This window comes from Mus musculus, chromosome 16, assembly GCF_000001635.26.
Source record: "Mus musculus strain C57BL/6J chromosome 16, GRCm38.p6 C57BL/6J".
NCBI lineage: Eukaryota > Metazoa > Chordata > Mammalia > Rodentia > Muridae > Mus > Mus musculus.
The window spans coordinates 27,797,205-27,804,195 of NC_000082.6; positions in this window are offsets into that span (position 1 = coordinate 27,797,205).

Genomic DNA, 6,991 nt, shown 5'->3' on the forward strand with positions numbered 1-6,991 from the left:
CACTAGGGATGTTAGCACTCATAGTCTGATGGTCCTGGGTGCTATAAGGAAGCAGTGTGAGCAAAATATGAAGAAAACCAGTGTCTAGTTCCTCCATGACATGTCTCTGCTTCAATTCCTGCCTCCAGGTGTCTGTCCTGACTTCCCTGGGTAATCAGAAATAAACCACGTCCTTCCCAAGTTGATTTTGGTCTTGTTGTTTTATCTATCAATAGAAACTTTAACTAAGTCTACGGGTATGTACTGAAATATATAACTTATACTCAGTGTTTAACTCTCCCTAGACCGAGCATTCAAGTTCCATTATAATCCTCTGATGAAATTTGGCCACTGAGTCACCCTTACACCACATCTATCATTTGCCACATATTTCTAAATTTACTCATGTGTAAGAAGTAACAGGCATCATGTCTACCTGCTCTCCTAATCTGAGAGGTAGTAAACTAGGGTGCAAGATAGTAAAATATTTTATGTTGCTGTTATTTTATACTTACATGTTCATACTCCCCAGTAACATGCATTCTAAATTTCTGTAATGATCTGACTATTTACATGATGCATTAATTTACATTCTTCATTAATAAGTAGCAACAACAAATTAGCTACAACAACCAGAAAAAAAATCCTAGTAAAAGGTTTTGCTTCAAAGATATTCTAAATGGCAGGGTGAAACACCACTGAAAATTAGCCAGGGAAAGAAGGCAAAAGTTGAAGCAAGAATATCTAGGAGTTGGTAATTATAATGTCAGGTTATGGATCTCCTATCTGTGTTCTAAGTTTTCCATAAGAAATGATAGATGCATTCATTTTGTAATGAAATGCATGTGCCCTCAAATTACACATTGATACTTTCATGAGGTATGAATATTTAATCTGAAGAATGCCTATGCCTATTTGTCAACATTGGAATGCTTTTAGCAGTTTGGAATCACATTAAGTTGGAAAACCTTCTTAATTTTTTATAGATTCAATAAATGATCAAGAAAAGCCCTTCTATAATTAAAAACTTGAACTCTGATACCCAATATTCTCCCTACATATTTTAGCTCAGAAATCCCTGTGGTCTACCTTTGTTTCAGTATGTGGAGGTAAAAGTTCTTTTTCATTTTTAAATCTGTGAGTAATTAAATGTTGGCTACTTGGAGACTCTATTTCTTTAAAAATATCACAAAATTTAAATTACAAATGGATCAAGATACCTTAGGAGTGGATTCTGGACTTAGGATTTTAGTACTATCTCTATTTTAAGACTTTTCCTTTGCAAAAGTGGTGTCAATAATTCTAAACACATATTAACAGATTTACTTTCTTTATTAAAGATACTGAGAATTTGAGTTTGAGGGGTGTTGCTTTCCATAGCCTGTCTTTCAAAGCCACACTGATCCATCTTTTATTGTGTCCTTACCCTCTAGTGTTCACATCAATCCTATTGTCTCAGGTTTGGTGACAATCTAGTCTTCCATGTGCCATAATAAACCCTCAAGTGAAAGAGCAGGACAAAGCAGAAGGCTCGGTCTTCAAGGGAAATAGGAAGTGTGAGTACCTAATAGTCTTGAGCAGATGCATAAAATGCCTTGGGAGATGTCCTCAGGAAGAACACTCAGACTTGTCTCTCGTGAAATGTAATTGTGCAGCCAGACAGTATCTATATGCTTATCGGTGAATCACTATCACAGAAAGACACTTGCTAAACATGGTCATAGTCATATAACAATTACTTTAAAATATTTTAATTTTGTGACTTTCATCTATGAGTATTGTATTCACATCATTTTGTTTCTCCTTCCACCCTCAAATTCCTCTCACAGCCTCTACTCATTCACAAATTCATGGACTGTTGTTATTTAACTACATAAATATATAGATGTATATGTTTATATATAGAAAGGGCTAAATGCAATATTTTTGTCAAAATTTTGTTCAGAAAGAAAGTAATCTAGAAGAAACCAAAACATAGCAATGTCTATTAAAATATTTATTTTGAGAAACTTTAGGCTAACAATCTTTTTATTTTATCTACAAAAAGAGGTACTAGTCTTGCATTGTGGTAGATTAAATGAGTCTTCTTATAATTTAATTGTTTTACAAACAACAAATTTATAACTTTTATCACAAAATAAAATGCACAGTTTAATGTCTAGTGAAGTTGATTCTGTATGGAAAACAATATCAAAGAATCCCATAATGGATTCAGCTTTAGGGACTTCCTGGTTCCAGGTATCATTTGTCTCCTTACCAGTCCTGTAATGACCAAGAGAAAACAGAAGCCTAAGATAACTGCTACAAAGAAAATTTTATTTGGACAAATAGTTTTGGAGTTTTCAGTGGCTGGTTGGTTATCCCATTTAGCACATCCTAGAGGAAGTACATGGTAGGACAAGCTGCTCACATTACAGGAGCCAATTTACAAAAGAAACAGGAAAATGAGCGGCAAGGTCTAAATGTCTCCTTGAAGGTCATTCTCTCAATGATTTCAAGTTTCTGCCCCTAAATGGTTCACCACTTTTCAACAGTTCAGTGGATTGGAGACCAAATCTTCAATTGCACCTTTGGGAACATTAAATATCTAAACTTCACACCTGGCTTTTTATCAGGGCTTCCTCAGACATTAAAAATCTCTTTGGGAACTTAGAGTAGATAGCTATTTTTCAAAATACAATCATCTCCGTTATCTCATAATTCTGTCTTCTAAAAGGTACTGGATACAAAATTATAAATTGGCTTACATAGATCAAACAACAGAACTTCATACAAGTATAATTTATCTTAGTATGCTGAATAACTTTCAAAGACATTAGTTCTCTGACAAACAGATTGACCCAAATTAGAAATTATGAGGTCTTACCATTAAAATTATGTAAATAGACAGAAAACTTGCTTTACTGAAAGTAGTTGCAGTTAGGGCTTTGTACAGTAGACATCATGTCTCCTTTACAACCTCTCCAGGTTAATAATTTATGACTAAATCATTTAGAAAAAAATTCCTAAATCCATCATGATTGTCTTTTTATATACAGCATTTTCAAATATCTCACTAGTTAGTAACTATGCAGTTTCCTCACTAAAGAAAAGTAATCCTATATTAAAGTCCATTTTTGTCTTAAAAGGACCAATAGAATGGAACTTGTTCTAATTATGTGGACATGAGATTGTTTGGTAGGAAGCAGAAGCTGGCCAGAGTCTGAGAATCTCACACCTAAGTAAATGTTTAGAGTCCAGTTCATCCTAACCTATTTAAAAATAAAAACATATTTGGCCCATCAAATTTTGTTTAATGGTACATATTATACAAGAAGATTCATATTTAATTGCAAAATACTTAAACTACTTAAATTCTTACACCCAAGTCATCCAGATACTGTTCTTAGAAAAAAAATCTTGTGAAATTATGAACTTCAACCCGTGGGTTCAAAAGTGCCAGGTACAGCAAGAGTGAGCATAATCTATTACATTCAATTTCAATGATGTGCTATTTGGAAAAATATGTTTATTGGGAACTTTCCAAAGTATTAAATTGTGGAATATTGAACTAAACATCAAAAATTGAAACGAGAGGGAGGCCTGGTGGGGGAAGAGCACCCTCTCAGAGGCAAGGGTGAGGAAGGACAGGATGAGAAACTGGGAGAGAGGACCATGGAGGGCAGAGCATGACTAGAATGTAAATAAAGAAAATAATTTAAATTAAAAAATGAAACTACTTGAAATAGCAAATTGTGCAATTGCTGACAGGTCTGTGTAGGCTCCCTAACTTCTACTATAATATTACAGGTGTCATATAGAGTTGCAGAATACCGACAGACTGCCTACATATGAACATAGGACCAGTAAACGTTTTTATTATAGAAAGCTAAATTATTCATTATGTGATTCCAAATATAAATTTACAGAAAGAACAATGATTTGGCTGGCATTTTAAAACAACTCTAAAATGTTTCAAATAAAATCAGACCTCTCTGTGGTGATGTTAAATAAATGATCTTCGATACAGACTAATGTACTTAGTTTTCAGATTTAATTTCTAAGAAAAGTTGTCTAAAATAAACTCCATTGGTTCAGACCACAGTGAGATCCAATAGTTCAAAACTACCCACAATACAAGTTTAGGACCATAAATAATTTGAAAGATTGACTGGTCCAACATTCTTTAAAATGCCCACAGTAAAACCTTGATGGATGAATGACAGATTTCAGCCTGTAGTGACATAGTGTTCTATATATTTAAGAGCAGTGCTTCAATATTTCTAATTACTTTGTTCACTTTCTTTACAGCTAAGTTAAATGCATTGTTATGGAACTTTTATTTAATGTCTACAATTGTATAATTAAAATGTCATACGTTAAATTATACTCTTCTTTTATTTGCTAGACTTTCTTCCCTTTCCTATGTATTGGTACATTTGGGTTTTGCAATTCTGGCCATTGAACCCAGAGCCTTGATCACATTAGACAACTGTTCTGCCATTTAACTATGTTTCTAGCTCTTACATATTATCTTCTCATCAATATGAGTCCCTTGTCCACTAAGTTCTCTGTCCTATATATTTTGTTTCATTTTTCTGTCAACAACTTGGATGATTTTCTTTGGATGATACATTCTGGGTATTTTTTAGTATTATTTCTAAAGGAGACTAGCTATAACTTACCAAACTCCACTCCTATTCTGCCTATTTAATATCTCAGGACTACAAAAATAAATCAACTGCCTGGCAATGGTGGTGCAGACCTTTAATCCCAGCACTTGGGAGGCAGAGGCAGGCAGTTTACTGAGTTTGAAGCCAGCCTGGTCTACAGAGTGAGTTCCAGGACAGCCAGGGCTATACAGAGAAACCCTGTCTCGAAAAAAGACCAAAAAGTGAAAAATAAAAATAAAAACATCAACTTATGTTTAAAAATAGATATAATACAAAGGGCTCTCCATATCCCATTATCATGTTACTGTTTTCTCTCCTTTATCTCACATGTGATATATGCTTCTGAGACTTCTTTGCAACCTTATGGATCTTGACTAATGCAATACATGTAGATGCTATGTAGGTATAGGTATTTCATCTGAACTGAACATCCCTTCTTTGAGGGAAGAGAGGGCTGAGAATAAGAAACTAATACAACTTACAGAGTCAGGATGATTATGAAATTTATGAAACTCAAGAAGGCCAGAAAGTTATCATATTTGCCAATTGCCTTCCACAAAGTTACATAAACAGAAAACAGTATCTGGAAGGAAGAAAGGCACTCTCCAAAGCAGCTGCCTACAAGTTGTCCATGGCATTCCAGGGATGCAGATTTCTGGGAGTATTAACCACACTGCAGTAGATTGTTGAAAAAGGTGCCTTTCCTTTACCTATGTTTCTATAAGAATTCCTTCATCGGTGCCTCTGAACATCATTATAATAAATTAATGCTTCACCAAGATAGACCTGAGTGGACTGCATGGAATACTTGCCTTGATTGGTTGTCAGGGTTTTATTGAAGAAAATAAACATTTCCTCAGAATTCCTCAGAAAAAAATCATACAAAATAAATGGCAGTCTGAAGAGAACTGGAAAAGGTAAGTTAGAGAGAAACACTTATCTTGCTCCTGTGATGGGTGATAAGGCAAGCAATTGAGGCTGATCTGTATGAGGGTAGAGCATCCATAGGGGAACTCTTTGCTACAGTGGTGGCCCCATGCTCCTATTATGGATGCATGCAACCAAAGCTGAGCTGTCAACATGTAAAGTGTCTTTGGGGAATTCCAGGGTGACTATCATCCTCTATGTTTTACAGAGTGGCATATCTCCTTGAATAATTGAGTCAGCAATGCAATGATATAGATAGGACCCCAATAGCTGATGTAGTAGACTATGGCAATATATTTCACTTTGTGAAAGGAGAAAGTATGGGACAATTGTAAACTGGTTGAGTGTCTACTGTGAGACCTTTGATGTAGGCATAAAAAGGTACAACTGATGCTTATCTGTATGATAGGAATGAATTTGTCTACCTAAAGGAAGAACTGCAATGGGGAAGAAAAAAACTTGGTGATGTTATTCTTACCATTACAATCAGACTTGGTAGGAAGCCAGGATATAATGGAGAAAGAGATGAAGATATGGCATTGTCTTTCAGCTGACATGGTTCCAAAGGAAAAATATAGGATAATGATCCCTTTCTGGGACACCCAAACGTGGGATCTACAGGAAGAATCAGACAGTAAGTTGTGAGTAAGGTGTGAGAGGAAAAATACATCTCTCAGATCTACCCTTTAATGCAAAAGAAGGAAAAAAAATCATTGGCTCCAACTGTCTGTTTTAGTAATAATCTGGTTGAGAAAACTGAAATAATCACAGAATTGTCTGGATTTTAACAGTTTGATGGGAGCCTTATATGCTGCAGTGGGCCTTGCTAAAAGTTTGTTTTTGTTATCCCCTTAGCATCCCAAGATTAATTGGCATATGCTTGGGAAAGAAACAGGCCTCCAGAGATCCTATACCCTCTACGAATAGACTTCCTTATCTAACGCTTAACTTCTAATATCTCATAGAATTGGGAAATCCCATGGCAAGACAGTAAAAACATCAGCTACAGAACTTCAATGGAAGCACTCTGCATCATTGGAAAAGTCAGTACTAAAAGCTCTAAGGTCTTTGGTGAAAAATCCTACTACAGGAGTAAATTACCTCCCTACACATTATTGGGCAATGAGGTCCTTATGAATCCACATGTTAAAAGCATTGTCTGCGTACCAGAACTAGAATGCATTACTGGATTTATGAAGATATTTTGTGTTTTGGTTGTAGGACACAGTGAAACCCATCCTGGATCCCAAAGCTCTGTTCCCCCATGGCTTCTACAGTGGAATGCACTGAGCAGGCTGCTGGAGGAGGCTTGTCACTAACAGTCCTGTTCAGTTACAGACCTTGGGCACTGCAGTGCCAACATGTCATATAAAGATGAATGCTCATGTGTGCACTTTATTGTTGTCCAATTGGATTCACAGCCAATTCCACAG